A 26046-nucleotide genomic window follows, 5' to 3' on the forward strand; every position below is an offset into this window, starting at 1 on the left:
TGATAAAAAGTCGGGCGCCTGGGTGGCTCAGTTGGTTAAGCGACTGCCTTCGGCTCAGGTCATGATCCTGGAGTCCCTGGATCGAGTCCCGCATCGGGCTCCCTGCTCGGCAGGGAGCCTGCTTCTCCCTCTGACCCTCCCCCATCTCATGTGCTCTCTCTCTGTCTCAAATAAATAAATAAAATCTTAAAAAAAAAAAAAAAAAAAAGTCACTGAAAATATTTAAGTGGTGATCCAGTTCAACCTCAAAGAAACATAAAAATTAATCAGCTGTGAGAGCAATATTGAAATTTCCTTAAGAGTAGCTCCTTTCCCTTCTTCAACTAAAACTAAAGTGTATTTTATCTTTCTATTTCTAACTGTTTAAATAGTTTATCATTCACTTGACAATGTGTTCTTAAGTCAGAGGCCCTTTGCCTTCTAATGTTAAGTACTGCTGAAAAAAAAAATCACTCAACACTCAACACTGAAGCTACTACAAATTTAGCCTTCCTGCTTCGGAGCCTTACAATATAACCCTATCATTTCCCCCTTTAAAACTCTCTTTAAAACTCCATAGCATGTGACATTACAAAGCACTCCTCCCTTCCTATAATACTGTTCTTTGTTGCTACTTTGTCTCTTAAAATTCTTTTCTACTTTCCTGTGTCTCTCTGCTTTTTCTCAGGCTTCTTCACAGACTTCAATTTGTCTCTTCAACTCCATTGTAAATGTTAGAGTTCCTTAGTACTCTATTCATGGTAGTCTCCTCTCTACCCTTTATCCTATGTAATCTCATCCACTCTCATTGCTTTCAAAACCATATATATGCTTAGGACACTGGCTCTTACATTTCTATTTATGAGCCAAATTTCTCTCCTCTTAAAAATTTCCAATTATCTCCTTCCCATTCCCTGGGCAAAATTCCAACTTTACTCTTCTTTCTTCCCCACTTATAACTTCATTCTTTCCTTTCTTACATCAATATCCAGTCACTAATATCAACCTCCTACCTCACTTAACATCTAACCATTTTCCATCTGTCTGGTTGTTGTGTGATTTTTTGTTTTGTTTGGGGGGGGGCAGAGGGGGAGAGAGAGAATCTGAAGCAGATTCCACGCCGGGTGTGCAGCCCGGCACAAGGCTTGATCTCACCACCCTGAGATCATGACCTGAGCCAAAATCAAGAGTTGGATGCTTAACCGACTGTGCCATCCAGGTGCCCCACCAGCTGTCTGGTTGTTTAGACTACCATCATCTCTTACCTAAAATATTGCGATCCTCTCCTATCTTCCCATTATACAATCTAATCTTCAAAGTGTAATCAGTCATCTTCCTGAATTGTACTTTGTTCATATAACTCCTATATTTTAATCCTTGACTCCTATCTTACAAGGGGATAGAACTGGATTCAAATTATAGTTCTGGCAGCTTACTAGTTCTGTAACTCTGGACAAGTAATCTAAACTTGTTTTTTCTCAATTTTTGGGGTAGGGGAGGGTAACAGCAGCTGCCACATGGCTTATTGGAAAAGCTGAATTAGATAATAGAACACTTAAATTGGTGCTGGGTACATAAGTATTCAGAACTTAGCTTTAAATTAAAGTGTTGCCTGGGGCGCCTGGGTGGCTCAGTTGGTTAAGCGACTGCCTTCGGCTCAGGTCATGATCCTGGAGTCCCAGGATCGAGTCCCGCACCGGGCTCCCTGCTCGGCAGGGAGTCTGCTTCTCCCTCTGACCCTCCTCCCTCTCATGCTCTCTGTCTCTCATTCTCTCTCAAATAAATAAATTAAATCTTTAAAAATAAAAAAATAAAGTGGTGCCTGACTGGCTCAGTCCATAGAGCATGCAACGCCTGATCTCAGGGTTGTAAGTTCCAGCCCCACGTTAGGTGTAGACCTTACTTAAAAATAAAATCTTTAAAAAAAGTTAGCTATTAAAAAAAGCTCTTTAGGGGCACCTGGCTGGCTCAGATGGTTAAGCGTCTGCCTTCAGCTCAGGTCATGATCTCCAGGTCCTGGGATCAAGCCCCACATCGGGCTCCCTGCTCAGCGGGGAGTCTGCTTCTCCCTCTCCCTGCTGCTCATGCTCTCTCTCGCTCACTCTCTGTATCTGTCTCAAATGAATAAATAAATTATTTTAAAAAAAGGGCTCTTCAATCTTTTCATCAAATGATACTTGAACAATGAGATATCCATATGCAAAAAATGAACCTTAACTTACATCTTAATGTAAAAATTAACTAATGGATCATACACCTAAATTTAACACCTAATAAGACTTCTAGAAAAAACAGAAAAGCTGTGAGACCTAGAGTCTGGTAATGATTTTTAAGATCAACATCAAAAGCAGAGTCAATAAAAGAAAAACTGAGGTCCAAAAAATTTGACTTCATCAATAAAAAACACACTGTATGAAGGACACTGATAATAATGAAAAGACCACAGACCAGGAGAAAATATTTGGAAATCACATATCCCAATACAGGACTTGTATCCAGAATATATTAAAAACTCTTAAAAAAATAATAACCCAATTTAAAAATGGGCAAAAGATCTGAACAGATACTACATCAAAAAAGATATATGGATGGCAAATAAGCTATTATCTTGTTAGAAAAGCTGGATTCATTAACAGTTCTCACAAAGTGAACATTTCATTTACTCAGTAAGCTTTTTTTTTTTTTTTAAAGATTTTATTTATTTATTTGAGAGAGAGAGAATGAGAGACAGAGAGCATGAGAGGGAGGAGGGTCAGAGGGAGATGCGGGACTCGATCCTGGGACTCCAGGATCATGACCTGAGCCGAAGGCAGTTGCTTAACCAACTGAGCCACCCAGGCGCCCCTTTACTCAGTAAGCTTTTACTGGATTATCTGCAATGTGTTAGATTTTGTGGAGAAAAAAACAAGTTAAAATATGGTCACTGTTCTTAAAGAGTTTAAATGAATTGCATAGGTTTCCTGGTAACTGAAGGTGTAGTCCTTTAACCTAAACCCTCCTGCAGATAAGTATAAACTCTGGACAAATATTAAACAATTTGAAGGTGATGGGAAACAACAACAACAAAAACAAACTGGAAGATAGTCTACACTTAAAAGAAAGAACTGGCATAGAGTGAGTTTTTCAATGGCTTTTTTGCCTGAGGACAGGCCTGGGTTTGGAGGTGGGGTGCCAAAATTCCTATAGAGAATCCACTCTTAAAGGCCTGAAGAACCAAAGACAGACTTTGGGGCAACCAGAGATGCTGGAAACTGAGGAAGGAAGTCTCAGAAAGGAAAACAACCTGTAAAGACAACATGTAAAGACAAATATATAAATACATATAAAGCTTTATTACAAACATGCTTGCAGTAGTATTGCTTGCAGATTACTGAAATTCTGAAATTATAAACCACATAACTGTCCTACAATAGTTAAGTGACACAACACACTTATAAAATGGAATTATCACGTAACTATTAAAAATACTTGAGTTTGCAATTAAGAAAATGCTTACTAATGTTAAGAAAGATTGAAAGTAGGAGTGGCTGGGTAGCTCAGTCAGTTAAGCATCTGACTGCGGCTCATGTCATGATCTGGGGGTCCTGGGATGGAGCCCTGCATGCCCTGTGCTGGGACTCCCCGAGAGTCTGCTTCTCCATCGTCCTCTGTCCCTCCCCCCACTCACTCTGGCTGGCGTGCTCTCTCTCAAATAAGTAAATCTTTAAAAAAAACAAAAAGACTGGGGCACCTGGGTGGCTCAGTAGGTTAAGCGTCTGTCTTTGGCTCAGGTCATGATCCCGGGGTCCTGGGATCGAGCCCCACACTGGGCTCCTTGCTCAGTGAGGAGCCTGCTCTCCCTCTGCCTGCCACTCCCCCTGCTTGTGCTCTCTCAAATAAACAAAATCTTTAAAAAATAAAAATAGGGCGCCTGGGTGGCTCAGTCGTTAAGTGTCTGCCTTCGGCTCAGGTCATGATCCCAGGGTCCTGGGATCGAGTCCCACATCGGGCTCCCTGCTCGGCAGGAAGCCTGCTTCTCCCTCTCCCACTCCCCCTGCTTGTGTTCCCTCTCTCGCTGTGTCTCTCTCTGTCAAATAAATAAATAAAATCTTAAAAAAATAAATAAAAATAAAAATAAAAAATAAACAGAAACACTGAAAGGAAATAACCCAAAATTCATATAGTCCTTAAGTGATCAGAGTACATCATTTTTTTAATCTATTTATCTGTAATTTATTACTTTTCTACAATGTATCTGTATGGTCCATGAATGAAACGAGAGGTTTCTTGTTTTGTTTTTTTTTAATTTTATTTATTTATTAGAGAAAGAAAGCACTGGAAAGGGAGAACGACAGGCAGAGGGAGAAGCAGGCTCCCCGCTGAGCAAGGAGCCGGATGCAGGACCTGATCCCAGGACTCTGGGATCATGACCTGAGCCAAAGGCAGACACTCAACTGACTGAGCCAGCCAGGCTTCCCAGGAGGGAGACTTTTATTAAGAAAAATGAAAAGAGCGGAGTAGAAGACAAGAAATTTTCTCAAGAGTGAAAAAGGACTGGATCTTTACTGAAGCCTTTCTTTCCTTACTTCCAGGTTTTCATCTGTGGTCCAAATAAATGAGGTTATGCATAAGTTAAAGAACCTCCAGATAAATGTGACAAGTCTCTAGGAGCCATTCTTACTTTTGTGGTGAATCACGCCCCAGGGCAGGGGTCAACAAACTTTTTTCAGTAAAGAGCCAGACAGTAAACATTTTAGGTTTGGCAGGTCATATGATCTCTGTTCTCAATGACACCTCTGTAGCACAAAAGCAGCCATATGATATCGAAATAAATGAGCATGAATGTGTCCCAATAAAACTTTATTTATGAATAGTGAAATCTTAATTTCATGTATTTTTTTATGTGTTACAAAATAGTATTCTTTTTCCACCCAACCATTTAAAAATCTAAAAACCAATTCTAAAAAAAGTGGGCCAAAAAAACCACAGGTTGTGGGCCAGATCTGGACTGTAGGCCATAGTTTGCTGACCTCTGCTCTAGTGGATTCACCTTGTTCTACAAAAAAAATCAAAAGCAGATAATCCACTCTCAAATATGAGCAAGCCAAAAGTTAAGCATTAGGGCTTTGCTTCCAACTTTTTCATCTACACTATCCCCAGGCATATGTCTTCTTATAATGAAAGTTACATTTAAATGGAGGCGATTGAGTAGGTTATGAGGAAAAGACTTTAAAGAAAACAAAATCCGCAGAAGACTCAAACTCAGTTTTGCAGGTTAGGGTATTACCATTTATTTCAATCTTGAAAAGACTGGAGGATAAAGTGGGCAAAACAGGATAGAAAGTAAACACTAACACTCAGGCCAATAATCTCCATGTTAGTAATAATAAAGCTGAGGGGGCAGGAGTCACACATATACCATTAAGTGGGACTCTCAAAATTTTGGGAAAATGCCAATTTTCTATGTCCTACGCAGTTACAAATCTTGGTATCATTTGGTGGCAAGGGAAAAGAATTTGGACATGAATTTAACAACTTTATCCAGAATGGTTAGATCTTAGGAAGAAAGAACACTTTTTTCTTCTAACAAGCAACAGAGTATACAGCATCCAGGTACAGAATACTGAACTGACTATGTTAATCTGAAGAAAATGTATCCAAGAGTTATGGGACACAGTATCACTTGGGGTGTAGTCTGTCTTCAAATTTTTTTTGTTTGCATCATTAAGCCGTGAAACTCCCCCAATATTATTTCTTTAATAAACAATTGGAATTGGCTCATATAGAAGATACATAATAGAAACTTTTCTATGGCCAAGACTCTGTAATCTTAAGTAAGTCTGAATTTAAAAGTTAGTTTTTGAGGTTGATTCTTTGTTTCAAAAAAAAAAAAAAGAACAGTGTCTCATTAAATTATAAAATTTAACATTAGCCAACTTTTTGTAGGCGACATTACTGCTAATTACATGAGAAAAACAGATAAAGCACCTCGAATAACAAAACTTGGTTAAGTTCTAAGTTTTCATATTTACTAACATATAATTCAAAAGGTTTACAAGTAAGTTTGTGTAAAGAACCAAGAATATGCATTAATAAGTACATTTATATCATTAAGAGTAATTTTTCTCAGACATCATCTGATCCAATTCCTCACCATATGTCTACTATAAAAAGGTGGGGGGAAAACCACTTAGAGCTACAATAAATGGTATTAAAGCACTTTCTACTACCAAAGGACACTAATCACATTTTCACAGTATTTAAGATCATAGCAGAAATTGAGCTCTGGGGTCAAAGGGGCTTCTAGGAACTGTGTCTCAGCTATCTATAAATACTCAATATATATTGAATGAAAAAGATTTTTTATGCTATGAAATGCAAATTCAGATCAAGAAATCAAGTATCAGTAATTGCTTATAAATGCCTTCATATGTATTAATACACAATGCTCATTCTAATGGAGATGTGAACAAGGCTCTTCCTCAGACTTTCTGTAACAATGAAGACATTTATCAACATAAAATGTCTGATAGCAACTTCCCGTTGGCACTACTCTTCCATATTAGTTCTATAATACCTGAAAGCTACTGCTATCTTGTGCATCAATTACAAAAACAACAAAATTACATGAAAACTTAATTAAATATAAGCCAATACAAAGAGTAACTTAAGAGGCTTATGAAATATTCTTGGTAATCATCCATCTTGGATAGTTTTTAATGAACATAATCATTGAGCAGTAGTGGTATCCAATGCAAACAGAAGCTAAAGTCCTTAAGAATATCTTCATTTCTTCAGCATATTAAAGCACTTTAGCAAATTCGCCAACAAATTTGTTTAGTAATACCTTTTCTTATCCACAACAAAAGTAAACCTATCCAGGCTTACGTATTTGTAGCAGACCACTAGCCTTCAAAGATTTTACATTGCAAGTTTCTACTAATCACCATCAACACCTAGTAATTTACTTTTTCTGGAGGCATGAATTGAATCATACACTTTTCTTGTGTGTGTGTGTGTGTGTGTGTGTGTACGTTTTACTAAGTGTAACTTTAAACATTTTGAGGCTTTAAGAAATGTTTTAAATTTAAATTCTAGTTAACATGCAGTGCAATACTGGTTTCAAGGAATAGAATTCAGTGATTCATCACTTACATATAACACCCAATGCTTATCATAACAAGTGCCCCCCTTAATACCCATCCCCTATCTAGCCCATCCCCCACCCACCTCCCTCCATCAACCCTCAGTCTGTTCTCTATCAAGAGTCTCTCGTGGTTTCCCTTTTCCCCCCTCCCATATGCTCATCTGTTTTGTTTCTTAAATTCCACATGAGTGAAATCATACGGTATTTGTCTGTCTTTGGCTGACTTATTTTACTTAGCATAATACACTCTAGCTCCATCCACACATTCTTTCTGATGGCTGAGTAATATTCCATCGCATATATATACCACATCTTCTTTATCCAGTACTCAGTCGATGGACATTTGGGCTCTTTCCATAGTTTGGCTATTGTTGGTAATGTTGCTATAAACATTGGGGTGCATGCACCCCCTCCGAATCAGTATTTTTGTATCCTTTGGGTAAATACCTAGTAGTGCAATTGCTGGATCACAGGGTAGTTCTATTTTTAACTTTTTGAGGAACGTCCATACTGTTTTCCACAGTGGCTCCCACCAACAGTGCAAGAGGGTTCCCCTTTCTCTGCATCCTTGCCAACATCTGTTGTTTCTTGTGTTGTTAACTGTAGCCATTCTGACAGGTGTGAGGTGGTCTCTCATCTTGGTTTTGATTTGTATTTCCCTGATGATAAGTAATGTTGAGCATTGTTTCATGTGTCTGTTAACCATCTGGAAATCTTTAGAAAACTGTCTAATTCATGTCTTCTGCCCATTTCTTAACTGGATTATTTGGTTTTTGGGTGTTGAGTTTAATAAGTTCTTTATAGATTGTGAATACTAACCCTTCATCTGCAAATATCTTTTCCCATTCTCAAGGCTGACTTTTAGTTTTGTTGATTTGTTTCCTTCGCTGTGCCGAAGCTTTTTATCTTGAAGTCCCAATAAGTTCATTTTTGCTTGTTTACCTTGAATCATACACTTTTCTAATGGTGCTGACCAAGTCACTTAGCTAGTAGTTGAGCCAAGAACCACATCAACATTTTTTGATATTTGCTACTCGTTTGCCCACATACTTCATGGGGTAATTATAGATGCTTGTTTTCCCAGCAATAAAAAACAGTATGACTGACACAACTATACTAAGGAAAAGTCAAGTTTTTATGTTTTGAATAAAATTTGGACACACAAACACAAGTATTAATATAGATTCCCAGAAACCAGAAATCTTCAAAGACCCTACCTCAAATCTTCTAATAAGATTAGAAATTAGATTATTCCAACATCAGCATTTAGCCACTAAATACAAATTTACCAAGAATTTCCATGCAAGACTGTGTTAGCTGAGGATAAATCTCAGAACATATTCTCAAACAGGCAAAACAGGATAAATATTTAACTTACATATATGCAAATATGAGGCAAGATTTTTTTTTCCTTAAAATTCTCTCAAAGGATATTACCATGTATTTGAGTCCTTACGAAGTCTCTTGTTTTACAAGGCATTCTCGCAATTGCTTTATTTTGAGAAATAAAATACTGCTTAAGGAAATTCTTTTATTTTGAAACATGAAATACTGCTTAGAGAAGATCTCCAAACTAAATCGACCTCAAACAAACTTTTAGATAACACCTAAGAGAAGCAGGTCAAATAAATTGGAAGTAAAGATGACACGCCTGAAAAAACTTAGATAACACAAAGTGACTCCAATGAGTCAAAGATACATGTGAAATATCAAAGATATATTATGAAATGAGCTCCCCCAAAGGCAGTATTTCTGAATTAACATTTTAAGTAATTTAATATGCTATCATCTTAAAAGTAAAACAAGCGAATATATGCCCCATGATAAAATATGAAACAGCACCACCATCTATGAAAAGTTGTCTCAAAAAAATAACCCACTAAACCCCAATTTCAATAAAGTCAATAAAGTCGCCAGATCTAAATACTGTTTATCAGACATATGAGCAATATAAAAGCACAAAGTCAAGAGATAACACAAGAAAGTAATCGTCTAATCCAGAATGTGGAAAGGGGGAGGACAGAAGGAAGAATATTATTCAGACTAAGAGGCTAAAATATCAAATATATTGTGGAAACCTTGTCTGAATCATGATTTTAATAAACCAACTATAAAAAAGACTTTTTTGAGAAAATCAGGGAAATCTAAATACAGAATGAGTATATATGATATTCATGAATTTTGTTAGTGGTAATAACAGCAAGAGGATTATATATTTTAATAAGTCCTCATCAGCGGCACTGAATGAGATCAAGAGTCGGATGCTTAACTGTCTGAGCCACCTCGGCGCCCCAGAGAATTTATGCTTAAACTGGCCTGCTGTCTGGGAGTTGCTTTGAAATACTATTTTATAAAAAGTAAAATATTAGATTTCACGTAAGGTTGAATCGATGATAGATACCTGAAGATGCAATCCATTATTCTACTTCCGTGTTTAATATTTCCATAATAAAGCTTAATAAAATATAACAATATGACAGAAGGCCATGTGCAGCAGATGGTATTCAAGCTGGGCCTTGAGGGTTAAGCACAATTTGAAACCACTCCCCCCTTTCTAAACAAACATTTATAAACTGCAGCTTATAAAAGTAGTTACTCCCCACAAGGTTAACGGACTTAGGTTCCAAGCTATTGTATAAACTCAGTATCCCTGATTACTTTCTCAACCGTATTTTTGACAAGTGGCATATGAAATTTTTTTCCCAAAAACTGATTTCCAAATGAACACAAACATCTTTGGACTAATTTTTATCAGACACCATCCCCCAAAGAGAACAATTTTTTTTTTTTTTTTTTAAGATTTATTTATTTGAGTGAGCATGCACCTGTGCGGAGAGGGAAACAATCTCAAGCAGACTCCCTCCTGACCGTGGAGCCCGACGTGGGGCTTGACCTCACAACCCTTGAGATCATGACCTTAGTTAAAATCAAGAGTCAGAAGCTCAACCAAGCCACCCAGATGCCCCCAGGGAACAAAGTTTATTTAACACTCAATGTCATGCCAGAGATTGTACTAGGCACATTATATCTAATTCTATTATCCAGCAAAGTAGATACTGTATTCTTACTTTACAAATAAGGAAACTGTGGGTGGCGCCTGGGTGGCTCAGTCGTTAAGCATCTGCCTTCGGCTCAGGTCATGATCCCGGGTCCTGGGATCGAGCCCCGCATCGGGCTCCCTGCTCCGCGGGGAGCCTGCTTCTCCCTCTCCCACTCCCCCTGCTTGTGTTCCCTCTCTCGCTGTGTCTCTCTCTGTCAAATAAATGAATAAAATCTTTAAAAAAAAAAAAAAAAAAAACAAATAAGGAAACTGTGGCCAATTTCCATATCCTCACAGACAAAACTACTAAAATGGCAGATTTGATACTGTCAAGACTCCAAAGGCTCCATGTTCTTTTCCATACCAACCAAGCATAAACCGTAAGTCAGCTTGTATGTTCACTATACAACTCTCTTAAAGCCTCCCCCCCCCCCCCCCATCATCCTTTTGCTTACACTATTCAAGTCCCCTGGACAGGTCTTTGCCATTTATCTGTTCATATGCAAATACTACAAACTCAAAGTTTGGCTTCAAATGCCACTTTTTCCATCAAAACCTACTCCCAAACAATCTTTTTCTTAATTCCCATGGCATTTAATTGGTATTTCCAATGTATTAATAACATATTACCTGTTAAGACTTTTTTTTTTTTAAAGATTTTATTTATCCAGGGGCGCCTGGGTGGCTCAGTCGTTAAGCATCTGCCTTCAGCTCAGGTCATGATCCCAGGGTCCTGGGATCGAGCCCCGCATTGCAGGAAGCCTGCTTCTCCCTCTCCCACTCCCCCTGCTTGTGTTTCCTCTCTCACTGTGTCTCTGTCAAATAAATAAAATCTTTAAAAAAAAAAAAAAGATTTTATTTATCTATTTGACAGAGAGAGAGTGCGTGAGCACAAACAGGGAGAGCAGCAGACAGAGGAAGAGGGAGAAGCAGGACCCCCGGCTGAGCAGTGAGGACTCTGGGATCATGACCTGGGCCGCAGGCAGATGCTTAACCGACATGAGCCACCCAGGCGCCCACCTGTTAAGACTTTAAAACTTGTCTATATCAGAATTAGGATAGAAAAAAACATGTAACACAATTATGCAAACTATTCTGGTCACACCAGTGTTCCATGAAATGAGGGAGGGGATCAAAGGAAGAATACTAAGGATAGTATTAATAGGGAGAGGGAAACTGGTAACATTATCAACTATGAGTCCATTTAAAAGCATGAGATAAATGTATTTAGGCATATATGGAAAAAAAAAAAAGCCAGAATATAAGTGAAAAGGCAAGGTGAAAAGCACTCTATCATCCAACTTTTGTAAAAACAGGAAAAAAACATATATACAGATACACAGAAAACAATCAGAAACTGTGACACAACTGTTATTAGTGACACATCTGGGAAAAGGGAATGCATGATTTTTATTTTACATTCTGTAATTATTCACTCCTTGAATATTTCCCATTCATTCCTTATCTCTTTGAAAATATTTAAATATAGGGGAGCCTGGGTGGCTCAGTCATTAAGAATCTGCCTTCAGCCCGGGTCATGATCCCAGGGTCCTGGGATCGAGCCCCACATCAGGCTCCCTGCTCGGCGGGAAGCCTGCTTCCCCTTCTCCCACTCCCTCTGCTTGTGTTCCCTCTCTCGCTGTGTCTCTCTGTCAAATAAATAAAATCATAAAAAAAAAAAAGAAGAAAATATTTAAATATATACATGCTGGAAATCACTAAACATTTATATAGTTCTTACTGTCCAGTCAGCTTGGAAATCAATGGCCTTACGTGGTAAAACTCAAGTATTTCGTAAGTACACCTATACATGGGGCACCTGGGTGGCTCAGTTGGTTAAGCGACTGCCTTCAGCTTGGGTTGTGATCCCAGGGTCCTGGAAACCAGCCCCACATCGGGTTCCTTGCTCAGCAGGGAGCCTGCTTCTCCCTCTGCCTGCCACTCCTCCTGCCTGTGCCTGCACCCCCATGTCATATAAATAAAATCTTTAAAAAAAAAAAAAGTACACCTATACATAAGCTATGTACGACTTACAAAGAAACACACTAGAAAAACATCTTTTCCATAAACTAGGCCATCACTTAAAAGAAAAATATTCTGGTCTTATTTGTAAACCTCTAAGGGTTTTTAAGGCAATATAAAGGAATTTACATGTATACCCAATACCTACTATAGTAAATATCTCTAGCCACACCTTCATGACACTTTGGGTTTTAAGAAAGCAAAATCTAATTTGTAGATCTAAATATTTTCTCACCTGATTTAAAGGCATTGTACTTATGTAGCTAGCACTTCGTTTCTAACCACTTCATGTAGGTTAGTTCTACCCTACTCTGATATATTCCTCAGTGTGTAAAAAAAAAACAAGGAACCAACCAAATCATACCTTTTAAATTCCTCAATATATTTGACAGTATGCTGTGATAAACATGATTTACATATTTCTAGCTTTCTTTTTTTTTTTAAGATTATTTATTTTATTTGAGAGAGAGTGAAAATGAGAGAGATCACAGAGGGAGAGGCAGAAGCCGACTTGCTGCTGAGCAGAAAGCCCGATGCAAGGCTCGATCCCAGGACCCTGGGATCACGACCTGAGCTGAAGGCAGATGCCTAACTGACTGTGCCACCCAGGCGCCCCCATATTTCTTGCTTTCAAAGTAAATTTCATAGTATTGTTTCAGCTTAGTAAGTATTGAGAAAGGCTTAGGAAAGAAGACACAAACTGTTTTTTAAACTTTTATCTTATTTTTTAAAGATTTATTTTGGAATGCCTGGGTGGCTCAGTTGGTTTAGCACCTGACTCTTTTGATTTTGGCTCGGGTCATGATCTCTGGGCCTTGGGATTGAGCCCCATGCTTGGCTCCATGCTCAATGCAGAGTCTACTTGAGATTCTCTCTCCCTCTGCCCCTCCCCCCATTCGCCCTCCCTCTCTCTCAAATAAATCTTAAAAATAAAGATTTTTGAGAAAGTGCATGCATGAGCGGAGGAGGAGGAGAGGAGCTTAAGCAGACTCCCTGCTGAGCATGAACCGCTCTATCCCACTGCCCTAAGATCATAACCTGAGCTGAAACCAAGAGCTGGACACTCAAACGACTGAGCCACCCAGACATCCCATGGTGAGCTGTTTTTTTTTTTAATTTGCCATTACTCCTATTGCCCAATCACTGATCTGAATTCCCAATAGAAGCCAAAATACTTACAGTTCTATCCTATGTTTTCATTCCTAACAGCAATGTGAATGAATTAAGACTAAATGAGCTAAACCACTAAAGGAAGCTAACTTTTTAAGTTTTGTGCCCTAAAGGCTTAACCGTCTATAAAACATACCACATTAAGATTTGGGATGGATCAGAGGTATGCATTTCTTAGTATATATATATAAGGATGACCTGTTAACTGATTCCCAGAAAACTAAATGTGCTAACATTTTGGAAATTTTTCATGTACCCCCAATTTTAAGGCCACTAGTTCTCAAAACCTTGGTGCATCAGAATCTAGGTAGAAGATTTAAAACTGCACACTCAGTTCCCACTTATATAAAACTTACTTGAATTAGTCCGGGCAGGGAAACAGGGATAGATTTTTATTAGTATTTTTTTTAAGTTCTCCAGATGATGCTTCCCTGTATGGATAGGACTGAGCCCTTACACATTACCGTTAACAGTTATAGCTAAGGAATATATCCACACACACTGCTGGTTTTCCAAATAAAAAAATTTTTAATCATTCATCATGGTGTAACAGATGAATCTGAATCAAAAGATCTAGAATATGGTTCCATGTTTGTCCCAAACTAGGTGAACGAACTCAGAACAGTTGAACACTGGTCCTCTTTTCCCGTTTGCAAATGAGAATATGCCTCCCTCACAGGATTACTGTGAAAAATAAACGAGATAATATATGAAATTAAAATATAAGTGCTTTCTAGAGTATTAATGATCTACCATAATGAGCGAATATTTTCTTGTTTAAAAAAATCAACATAAAATCCTCTAACCCAGGAATTTCTCTTCTGGGAATTTACCTTACATAAACAGCACCAACACGAAAAGAATGAACAGCGTAACAACAGTTACTGCAGCACTGCTTCCAGTGCTTCAAAAATAAGAATTGAACAATGCACCTCTAAAACTAATAATACGCTATGTTAATTACTTGAATTTAAATAAAAAATAAGAGGGGCAACTGGGTGGCTCAGATGGTTAAGCGTCTGCCTTTGGCTCAGGTCATGATCTCAGGGTCCTGGGATCGAGCCCCGCATCGGGCTCCCTGCTTGGCATGGAGCCTGCTTCTCCCTCTCCCTCTACTGTTCCCCCTGCTTGTGCTCTCTCGCTCTCTCTGTCAAATAAATAAATAGAATCTTAAAAAAAAAAAAAAAAAAAGAAGTTATTTTGAGCAGTATTTCTAGTCATTTCCAAGAAAAAGAAAAAAATTAGTCAATTATATAACATATTTCAACTCTTAATTTTTGTCTAGGAAAACTCACAACTTAAAACATTTAAAATATATTTAGTTTATGATGACTACTATGAACAATCTATGAAAAAATATATGAGCTGTACAAACTTTTCAATTAAGTAAGAGTAATCTTTTAGGTGATAAGTATGAATTGTGATTTTTAAAATTCCTCAAATATTCAAGAACAAGCTTTTAATTGGTGATCCCTTTTTCCCCCAATAACTTTAAGTGAGATGACCTAACCAATTTCTTAAACATGTTTTAGTTTTAAAAAACTTTCCAGGGCGCCTCGGTGGCTCAGTTTAGTTAAACGTCTGCCTTCGGCTCAGGTCATGATCTCAGGGTCCTGGGATTGAGCCCCGTGTCGGGCTCCCTGCTCAGCCCTCTCCTTCCGCTGCTCCCTCTGCTTGTGCTCTCCCTCTCTTTCTTTCTCAAGTAAATAAAAAACAAAACAAAACAAAAAAACAATTAAAAAAAACAAAAACTTTCCAAGTAGTTACTTAGAAAACAACAACAAAAAAACAAATGCCTACTGGCCACCTAGCTGGCTCAGAAGAGCATGCGACTCGATCTCCAGGATGTGAGTTCCAGCCCTAAGTTGGGTATAGAAATTAGTTTAAAAAATAAATAAATAGCGGGGCGCCTGGGTGGCTCAGTCGTTAAGCGTCTGCCTTCGGCTCAGGTCATGATCCCAGGGTCCTGGGATGGAACCCCGCAAGGGGCTCTCTGCTCAGCGGGAAGCCTGCTTCTCCCTCTCCCACTCCCCCCTGCTTGTGTTCCCTCTCTCGCTGTCTCTCTGTCAAATACATAAATAAATAAAATCTTTTAAAAAAATAGATAGATAGATAGATAGGGATGCCTGGACAGCTCAGTTGGTTAAGTGTCCTGGGATCAAGTCCCCTATCAAGCTCCCTGCTCAGCGAGGACTCTGTTTCTCCCTCTGCCTGTCACTTCCTCTGCCTGTGCTCGCTCACTCTCTCTCTGACAAATAATCTTTATAAATAAATAAATAACTTAAAAAAAACAAATGCCTAGGCTACAATGTCTGAAAAGAGAAACCAAATTTGTTAAGTTTCCAGGACTACCTTATATACCAAAAAAAGGTCTATTCCTGAGTAGATTTTAAATGATGAAACTTGTTTTATATGCATTTAAATAAAAAAAAAAAAATTTTTTTTTAAAGTAGGCTCCATGCCCAGTGTGGAGCCCAACTCAGGGCTTGATCTCACAACTGTGAGATCAAGACCTGAGCTGAGATCAAGAGTCAGATGCTTGGGGTGCATGGGTGGCTCAGCCGTTAAGCATCTGCCTTCAGCTCAGGTCATGATCCCAGGGTCCTGGGATTGAGCCCCTTATCGGGCTCCCTGCTTTGCGGGAAGCCTGCTTCTCCCTCTCTCACTCCCCCTGCTTGTGTTCCCTCTCTCACTGTGTCTCTCTCTGTCAAATAAATAAAATCTCAAAAAAAAAAAAAAAGTCAGATGCTTAACCTACTGAGCCACTCAGGTGCCCCTTAAAAAAAAAACTCTTTTTAAAGATTTTATTTATTTGAGACAGAGAGAGAAAGCATGAGGAGTGGGAAGGGGAAGAGGGGGAGGGGAAAAGGGGGAGGGGAAGAGGGGGAGGGGAAGAGGGGGAGGGGAAGAGGGGGAGGGGAAGAGGGGGAGGGAGAATCAGACTCCCCACTGAGCATGGAGCCCAAGTGGGGCTCGATCCCAGAACCCTGAGATCATCATGACCTGAGCCTGAGGCAGACACTTAACTGACTGAGCCACCCAGGCGCCCCTAAATAACAATTTCTGAAAAGTACGTGAAATACCTCATAGGAAATATACACACTAAAACAAAGACTAATCTTAGGAAAGTAACAAAGCAAATATTAGTAACAAAATAGTAAGTAAACTCTTAAGTTTAACTTCTGAAGATACAAAGATAAAAGGGGAAAAAACAATTAATTACATACAATTCTCACTGTATCCATAGTAAAAATCCATAGAAAAAAAATATACCAACAATTCCTCATAGGTAACCATATTAAAAAATAGAAAAAAAATATACCAACAATTCCTCATAGGTAACCATATTTCTAGCACTAAGCTTTCAAAGAAATTTCTTATATGGGATATTACAGAGGACACAGAATTATAATAGAAAATCCCAACAACATTCTCTCAACAGATGCAAGGTTTCATAATCTTATTTTTTATAGTCAGTCCCTCAAGGAAAGCCATGCACGTAACTTGTAACACAATCCAGGGAAAGCAATTCCACAGTTAATTCTGTAAGGGTTCCAGGACAATATGGTCTAAATCTTCCCAGGTTATAATCTTGGATATCCGAAGTCTTTCAGGATTACCCAAATCAGAAAAAGCCTTTAAATCCGGTGGGTCCCCCTACTTATCTTTCCAGTCATTTTTCTTTTTTTTTTTTTAAGATTTTATTTATCATGAGGAGGGGGAAGCATATGTGCATGCGCACAAGCAGGGGAAGCAGCAGGCAAAGGGTGAAGGAGAAACAGGCTCCCGCTGAGCAGGGAGCCCTACATGGGGCTCGATTCCAGGTCCCGGGATCATGACCTGAGCAGAAGGCAGACTCCTAACCGATTGAGCACCCAGGCACCCGTCCAGTCATATCTTTTTTTTTTTTTTTAAAGATTATTTATTTATTTGACAGAGAGAGAAAGCACAAGTAGGCAGAGAGGCACAGAGGGAGAAAGAGAAGCAGGCTCCCCACTGAGCAGGTAGCCCGATGCGGGGCTTGATCCCAGGACCCTGGGATCATGACCTGAGCCAAAGGCAGATGCTTAACCGAATGAGCCACCCAGGTGCCCCCAGTCATATCTTTTCAATTTTCCCTATTTTCATGTCAAGTTCTGCTATTCTCCCCTATCAGGGTCACTACCCATACTAATCCCTCCAGCTGAATGCCATTTCACCTATCTCTTGACTAAATTAATTTCTCCAACTCTTTTTTTTTTTTTTCCATTTTAAGTAGGCTCCAAGCCCAACATGGAGCTTGAATTTATGACCCCAAGACCAAGAGTTGCATGCTCTATTGACTGAACCAACAAGGCGCCCCTCTCAAGTCTTTTTAAGACTAACTTAACCTCAGGGCGCCTGGGTGGCTCAGTCGTTAAGCATCTGCCTTCCGCTGAGGTCATGATCCCAGAGTCCTGGGATCAAGCCCCGCATCGGGCTCCCTGCTCAGTGGGAAGCCTGCTTCTCCCTCTCCCACTCCCCCTGCTTGTGTTCCCTCTCTCGCTGTGTCTCTGTCAAATAAATAAATAAAATCTTAAAAAAAAAAAAAAAAAGACTAACTTGACCTCATGTGAAAAGCTCTTCCTGACCCCTGCAATGTCTACCTATGTGAGTCCACCGCACTTTTTTTTTTTTTATTAAAAGATTGTATTTATTTATTTGACAGAGAGAGACACAGCGAGAGAGGGAACACAAGCAGGGGGAGTGGGAGAGAGAGAAGCAGGCTTCCCACGGAGCAGGGAGCCCGATGTGGGGCTCGATCCCAGGACCCTGGGATCATGACCTGAGCCGAAGGCAGACGCTTAACGACTGAGCCACCCAGGCGCCCCCCACCGCACTTTTTTTAACACAATATGCGTGGCACTTAGTGTACTGCACTGCAATCACAAGTTTAATCATCTTACTCTTCGCTTTGCTATAAACTCAATTAACAAGGATCTGGTACCACCAATATCTAAAGAAAGTCTGGCACATCACAGGCCTACAAATCTCAAAAAAATGTGTGCAAGTTTCTGGTAGTCTACTCTGATCAGAAGATAAAACTTAGAATATCCAGAGTAACAAATGGGACTGAATGCTCCTCAAATAATACTCCAGGACCATCTTCTCAACCAGACTTAAAATAAAAATTAGCAAACAATTTATCTTTGGCAAGTTCCTACATAGAGTACTCCCATTTCTGCTAGTGTAGGAGCAACTAACTTAGAGATTAAATGAAGGCACCTAAGACTTTCCCCTTGCATTCCTTTTCAGCAGTCAACTGTATTTCAACTGCAAGGTGGTCCAAGAAAACATCTCCAGGGAAAACTGCAGCTATCATCTTCTTAAAACTTCTAATCTTGCTTATTTTATATGTTTTAAAGATTCAGATTGTACTACAGAAAATTTACTATTTTACATTTATTCAGGCTTCAAGTGCTGATAAAACACTAAATAGATGTTAATAAATGACCTGATCACCAAAATGGAAAACACAAGTAGCTCCTATCTGTATATAATTTTTGGTATTTAACAAAATCAGACAAAACCACCCATATTTTTCTCTACCTACAATTTGCCTTATTTGACTGCCTAGCAAAGACCTATACTTAGGGTTAGCTTGTCTCTACTACTCATTTACCTTCTTTAATGTCTGAATGAATAAAACCAGTTGCATCTTACACAGTCAAGAGGATATCCCACTGATCCCTAAATAAGTCTTTCAAAAACCATGCCTAAAAGCACAGATCACCACTTTGAGATCTAAAACTCTTGATATGAGATGTCCACTACAATAGAAATCACAAAAATATGGGGTGCCTGGGTGGCTCAGTTGATGAAGCACTGCCTCTTGATTTGGGCTCAGGTCATGATCTCAGCATCCTGGGATCAAGCACTGCATTGGGCCCCACGTTCAGCAGGGAGTCTGCTTGAGGATGCTCTCTGCCCCCACCTCGTGTGCTCTCACTCTCTCAAATAAATAAATGTGAAAAGAAAAAAAAAAAAAGTGTAAAAAGAGCCTTTTATACCCCATCCCCTGTCACATCACACACCATTTTTTATATACTCTGGCAGTCAGTTGCAGGTTTTATTCTCCTGGGCAGGTGTTCAATAGATGGTTTTGTAACGTTTTATAGTCCATTTCACCAATCCCTTCCTGGAAGGGAAGTTTCGTGGTTCAAATGCACCTTTCGCCTTAGGTAGGTGATAATGACTGCCTTTTTTCTTTCCCTGTCCCATTTTCAGTCCAAAGTATTCTGACATTCCAACTACCCCTTCTCCCTTCACACTTCTTCCCCTTTTTTGTACTTGGAAGCGAAATCCTGGGATATGAACATAAGGTGTACACCTTTGCATGTTTTTCTAGTACTCTACTCCAACATCTTTTATCTCTCTAAAAGAGAATAGTAAGTGAATAAGAAGTAAAAATCTAGGGGTGCCTGGGCGGCTCGCCTTCAGCCCAGGTCATCATCTCAGGGCCCTGGGATCGAGCCCCGCATCGGGCTCCTTGCTCAGCGGGGAGTCTGCGCGCTCTGTGTCAAATAAATAAATAAAATAAAATCTTTTTTAAAAAAAGTAAAAATCTGTAATACGTAAACTAAAAATGGATGGGATTACAGCAGCTAAATCTGCAGAGGTGAAATATACTAAAGAAACTATGATTTCTGCCAACATGCTTGAATAACCCATACTTTAATTCTTTAAGCACTTTAGAGGGGCGCCTGGGTGGCTCAGTCGTTAAGCATCTGCCTTTGGCTCAGGTCATGATCCCGGGGTCCTGGGATCGAGCCCTGCATTGGGCTCCCTGCTCAGCGGGAGCCCTGCTTCTCCCTCTCCCACTGCCCCTGCTTGGGTTCCCTCTCTGTCTCTCTCCCTGTCAAATAAATAAAATCTTTAAAAAAAAAAAAAGCACTTTAGAAAAATAAAGGAGCCAGGAAACGGTCAAATAAACTTTTCATTGAAGAAAAAGGTCAACAAAAGACAAAAATGTCCACAATTTCATTAAGAATTAAATGACTCGGGACACCTGGGTGGTTCAGTCTGGTTAAGCATCTGCCTTCGGCTGGGGAGAGTTCTAGGATTGAGTCCGGCCATCAGGCTCCTTGCTCAGCAGAGAGCCTGCTTCTCCCTCTGCCTGCCGCTCCCCCTGCTTGTGCTCTCTCACTCGTGCTCTCTCTCTGACAAATAAAATCTTTTTTTTTTTTAAAGTTTCATTTATTTATTTGAGAGAGAGACAGCGAGAGAGAGAAAGAGCACAAGCAGGGGAAGAGGGAGAAGCAGGCTCCTCGCCAAGCAGGGAGCCCAACGCAGGACTCTCCTGGGATCATGACCTGAGCCGAAGACAGACGCTTAACCGACCGGGCCACACAGGCGCCCCACAAATAAAATCTTTTTTTAAAAAAAGAATTAAATGATTCTTTAGAAGGTGACACTGTTTAATTAGGCAAGTCTTAATTTTTTTTAAAAGATTTTTTATTTATTTATTTGACAGAGAGAGATAGCGAGAGAGGGAATACAAGCATGGGGAGTGGGAGAGGGAGATGCAGGCTTCCTGCCGAGCAGGGAGCCCGATGTGGGGCTCGATCCCAGGGCCCCAGGATCATGACCTGAGCCAAAGGCAGACCCTTAACGACTGAGCCACCCAGGCGCCCCAAGTCTTAATTTTTTATTTATAAAATTGGATCTTTTGAGTTGGACGAAAAAGTCACTAAGGAAAAAAAAATACATTAACCTTATGTGTAAACATACTGCTACCTGAAACTCTGAGAAGAAAAAAGCATTTACCATGAAACTACCTATGTAATAATTCTATACTGTTTCATTGGAAAGGCTTCAAAGTAATAGCTCTGTAAATTCACTTTTCCCACTACAAAAGCAATACATTTTAAGTGAAAAACACCTTCTACTTTCCTAAATATAAAAATCATTATTAAAATATTAGCTTCTAAATGATAAGGTTTGAAGGAAAACTTTTTCCACCACTTCAGAATTCAGAAGTGAGAGACACAGGAACTAGACTGATAGCAATTCAACTATCTCCTTTTACTGACCAAGGTACAATGGAACGACTAATTTAGACCTAGGCCAGTGGGGTTCCTACCACCATACCCCTTAATTATCCTAAACCAGTCAGAGATAGCACTGGACAACTGATGGTCCTCCAAAAAGGCGCAGAGTCTATCATGGTGGCCTCAAGAAGCAGAACAAAGTGCTTTCTGCAGGGGGCAGACTTCCAAAGAGAAAAAGAGAAAGGCTAAGTCAAACTCTTATCAGTTCCTTCTTACAAATTCGTCCGACAAGAGTCAAGTGGGACAACAGGAGCCAAGTCAGACTGTTTTTAATGCCTTAAAAACAGCAAGAAATCTAATACATCACAAACCAATTTTAGTTATTGGTACAATTTTTATATTAATCACACACGTCAGTAAAACAGCCACAAACTGCAAGCCAAAGCCATACGAGATACACTCAGATATTTAAAATCCTAAACCTTAAAAACATGAAAAAAAATACAGATTATTTTGCTATGTTAAAAATCCAACAAATTTAAAGGTCATTGAATTAGGAAGTATGGAGAACTTGAGTCCAGGAGACAGGAACCAACCTCCACTTAAAATTATGAAGATCTTGTCAATGTCTATAAAAAGCAAGACTATCTGGTCACTGACTAGATTGGATCTGGATGTCAGACCTGGCCCAAATCTCTATTATAGTTACTTCTAAGTACCTACACAGGAAGACAAATTATATTTCAACACCAGAAAGATTTATAAACAAGTATGGAAGGTTTAAGAGAAACAAAATCCTAGTATTACCTTTGTTGAGACTCCATAGTTTGGCTTACCTAAGAAAAACTGGTCTATTAAGGTGTACAACCTTGTAAGACCAATTTAAATATGGCAGTAATTTAGACTTTTAAGTGGAAATCTTACTAAATATTAAAAACATCTAAGGGAACTTTGCACTCAAATTAAGTAAACTATGTATAAAAATTAAAGTTTAAATTTTCTTGAAAATGTTCAAGTTTGTTAATAGCAAATCTAACTTGAAGATTAAATAGCCAGACTTGTACAAATAAGAAAAAAAAACTTAAAAGCTTAAGAACCAGGATTCTGAAATATAACTAATTTTTTAAATCAGTGTAAACCTTTACTGGGTACAAAGAACCGCCCTTCAGGACACCAAAAGACAATTCTACAAAACTTAAGTTCACCAAAAATTGAACTTTAAAAGACATTCATGCAGAAGGGAAATATCAACTATTCACGCTGCCTGTGCAGATGAAGCAAATCATCTTTAAAAAGAAACCAATTAAAAATATTTGTCCTACGATTCCTAGCCAGAATTCCTTAAATCGTCCTCCGATACTCCAGGTCACATGGTGAGTCACCTATTAAACACGAAATCTAAGCAGTAAACAAGCTTTTAAAATCCTTAGGTAACTCCCTTTATTAAAATTGGTTTTTTGATATACCTTTACAGATATTATATTTCTCGTAAGCGTTTAAAAGCATTTGTCTAATAAAGCTTTCCCTAAAAACCTTTACCCAAAAAAACCTATCACCAGTTTTCTTACGTTAAAATCTCACAAAGTCCGAAATCCTAACTTTAACTGACATGATTGTCTTATTACACCTAATATGCTCGCAATATTAACCCCCCAGAACGTTTAAATATGTGTTAGAATGAAAAACGAAGTTAAGAAAAATGGGTTTTCCCTAGCTGTGTTCTCAGAAGCAGCATAACTTTTACACGCGTTTGGGAATAAAACTTTAAACAATTATCCCAAAATTTGGCCCAATTCAGACACAAAACTATTGCTAAAATGCCTGAAGCTTCTAATCTTCTCTTTCGTTTTAATTTATACACCTGAGTGTCGAAATCTGTTCCGGTAACAGAAACATAACATTCCTTAATAATGGCACCTAACGAGTCTAACCCAAGTCGCTGTTTCCTTCATACCCACACCTGTCTGCCGAAAGCTTTTCCCGGACACACTCGGCTCCCCGAGAATTCCCACACTTGTTTTCATAAACCCACTCCTTCCTCTTCGCCCACTTCCAACTCGCACACTTCTCTGGATCTACCGGCCTCTCCCCTCTTAACGACCATGGGCTGAGCGGACAGCTCGGTCCCTAACCCCAAGCGCCGAGAAACCCAGGACTAGTGGGGTGGGTCCCCCAGCGCCGCGAGGCAGTGGCGTGGGGGAGGAAAGGAAACGGGAGAGCCGAGCAGCCCCCCCCCGAGCCGGGCGCACACCCCCTTCCGGCACCCCTCCCCCCGCATTGTGCGAGCGGGCCCCGGGCCCCAGGCCGCAGCCTTCCCGGGCTGCCCGCAGGCCCCATCCGCCCTCCCGCCCTGCGGGCTGCTCCCGCCGAGACCGCCACACAAAGCCCGGGAAGCCAGCTCCTGCGCCGCCAGAGCACGGGGAGAGGGAGCAAACGCGGACTGACTTACGGGGCTGCTGCGGCCGCGCTGCCTCAGCCGGGGACACCGACCGTTGGGCACACGGCGGCGTCGCTCTTGGCCGTCCTTCCCTCCTCCGCCTTCGGTGGCGGCAATATCTTCTTTCTCCACCTACCTCCCTCCCCCCCACCCCACCTCCTCCTTCTCCTCCCCCTCCTCCTCCGAACCACCGAAGTACCGAGGGTGAGACACAGAGACTCACAACAACATGGCTGCCACCGCCGCCTCCCCTCCCCTCCCCCCCCCGCCCACCGGGCGCGCGCAAGGCACTCCGGGAGAAAGGGGAGGGGGGAGCACTCACCGAGGTGCGGCTCCTCTCAGTGGCTTCCGTCGCTTCTCCCGCGCTCCGGGCGCCGGCCGGCGGGAGTTCTGCGCGTGCGCACGCTCTCTGCGCTCGCGCTTTTCGGCCGTCCCTCAGGCGTGCGCTCCCCCGCCTTCACCTTGCGGGCTCGCGGCTGGTTCTGGGCTCGGCGGCGGCGCGGCCAGACGGGGACGCTAGCCTGAGTTCGGGTGGCGCAGGCGTGGTGTCGCCGAGCACCGCGTTCGCCTCTGTCTTCCCGCGTGGGGCCTCGACTTCCGAATTCGCTTACCCTCCGCTTCCTCCCCGGTAGCTCATTGTTCTCCGCCAACCGCTTGTGCGGGTGTCATTGCCCTTGACCGCGCGGTACTCCTCGAACTTCGCTTCTGGGGTGCTGGCACCCACAGGAGCCAGACAGAAAGCCAGGCCCTTGGGTTTCATCCTCACCCTCTCCCCGCAGCAAGACGGTGGAGACGTGTTTTGGGTGGAAAAGTGAACCCCTTACGTGGACTGTCATTCTAGTCGTTGCCTCCCGGGCAAGTGGAGCCAGCTCAGCACATTGCTTGGCCGGGGTAAACACAAAGGAGATTCAGGTCGTTCTACTGGGCTAGTGATTCTCACTCGCCGCCGATTTTCATCACCCGCGCTCGCCGAGTGCACCCGCCCTGTCCGGCCCCCACCCCCAGCAGTTAGAGACAAACCCGCGCTGCCATCCTGGCTCCGTGGCTTTGGTAGTGGTGATTCCAGGCTTGAGACCCAACCGTAGTGTGCCCCTGTCACACAGCTGTAATGTGGTAGGGGCACCGGCACTGTGTCCACCTTGCTCTCCATGGTTTGCACAACTCTGACATTCTGTATTTCTGAAACGGAGTGCTTTTTAATTTATCTTCCTGGGCGACTGTAAGCTCCATGAGGGGCTGCAGGGACCATGTGTGTTTCGTTCACGGCAGGTGTGTTGTGTCCCCCAGGGCTTGGGCCATAGTAGTGTTCAACAATCATATGCTGAATGCCTGAGCTTTTCCGTTTTTAATTATTATCGAAAATGTGTGACATTTGAATCTGTCTCAAGCCTTTACGTGTGGCCCACATTCCAGGCTTCTAGATATTTCCACTTGAATATTCTTCCTGGCACCAAACAAAAACAACTCACACCCATCCCCCACCCCCAATTCTTGTATTATCTCAACAGTTGATAGTGCCATGACCTATTGAGTACCCCAAGTTAGTCCTTTGAAGCATCCTTGTCTCTTTCTCTTATACCTCCCTCCTCATACAGGATTTTCATTTCCCATGTATTTCTGGAGAGAGTTTTTCCTCATGTATCATTAATACTAGCCTTGCATGCCAGGTCTGGATTTCTACAGCAGGCTCTTAATTAGCCTTCTTGTGTTCAGTCTTGTTCTCTCTAGTCAGTTCTGCTCCCTGCCATCTAAAATGAAAATCTGATTCCTGGCTCTCTTGCCTCTCCTTTAGCCATTCCATTGCTTCCTGTCACCCACAACTGCATTTCCCAAGTATGTTCTGTTCAATACTAATAGATGTTTCTTCAAGAAATGTCTCATGATCAAGTAAGAATGGGAGACACTGGGATGTACATATGTTGCCTTCTTCCCCTTCCTTTGGGCTGATAATAGCTGAAGAGTTTTTATGTACAGTTGTTTAATCTGGGTGAACATAGATGGAGCCATCAGAAGCCCTCCCTCAGAATGTGGAATTGGGATTAAGAGACCCCAATCTCCCTCTGGGAAGTCTCTTGAACCTGGCATCTCTGGGCTGATTTGTCCCACAGTGTGGACAGGGAACCCATAGAGAAAACTTGAGTTCAGAGAGAAAAGGAGAGTCCTAATAATGCCTCTCTTTCCCTTTGTTCCTGTACCTTGCTAGCTGCTTCTACCCTTGGATTCTGGTTTGGTTTTTTTTTAAGATTTTATTTATTTATTTGAC

The 26046-nt window shown here is 40.9% G+C and overlaps 1 protein-coding gene across 5 annotated transcripts in view; it reads right to left on the reverse strand.

The window, feature by feature from the left end:
* Nucleotides 1-23950, reverse strand: part of PUM2 (pumilio RNA binding family member 2) — a 97002-nt gene extending 73052 nt beyond the window's left edge. The window contains exon 1 of one of the 5 annotated variants that reach the window (XM_032430202.1): nt 23796-23950. The gene's annotated coding sequence lies outside the window, so the exon portion shown is untranslated. The remainder of the gene's footprint in view (nt 1-23795) is intronic. The other 4 variants (XM_032430195.1, XM_032430196.1, XM_032430200.1 and 1 more) reach the window with 4 other exon arrangements.
* Between the last annotated feature and the right edge of the window lie 2096 nt (nt 23951-26046).

The sequence above is a fragment of the Phoca vitulina genome, unplaced genomic scaffold (assembly GCF_004348235.1).
Source record: "Phoca vitulina isolate PV1807 unplaced genomic scaffold, GSC_HSeal_1.0 scaffold42, whole genome shotgun sequence".
Taxonomy (NCBI): Eukaryota; Metazoa; Chordata; class Mammalia; order Carnivora; family Phocidae; genus Phoca; species Phoca vitulina.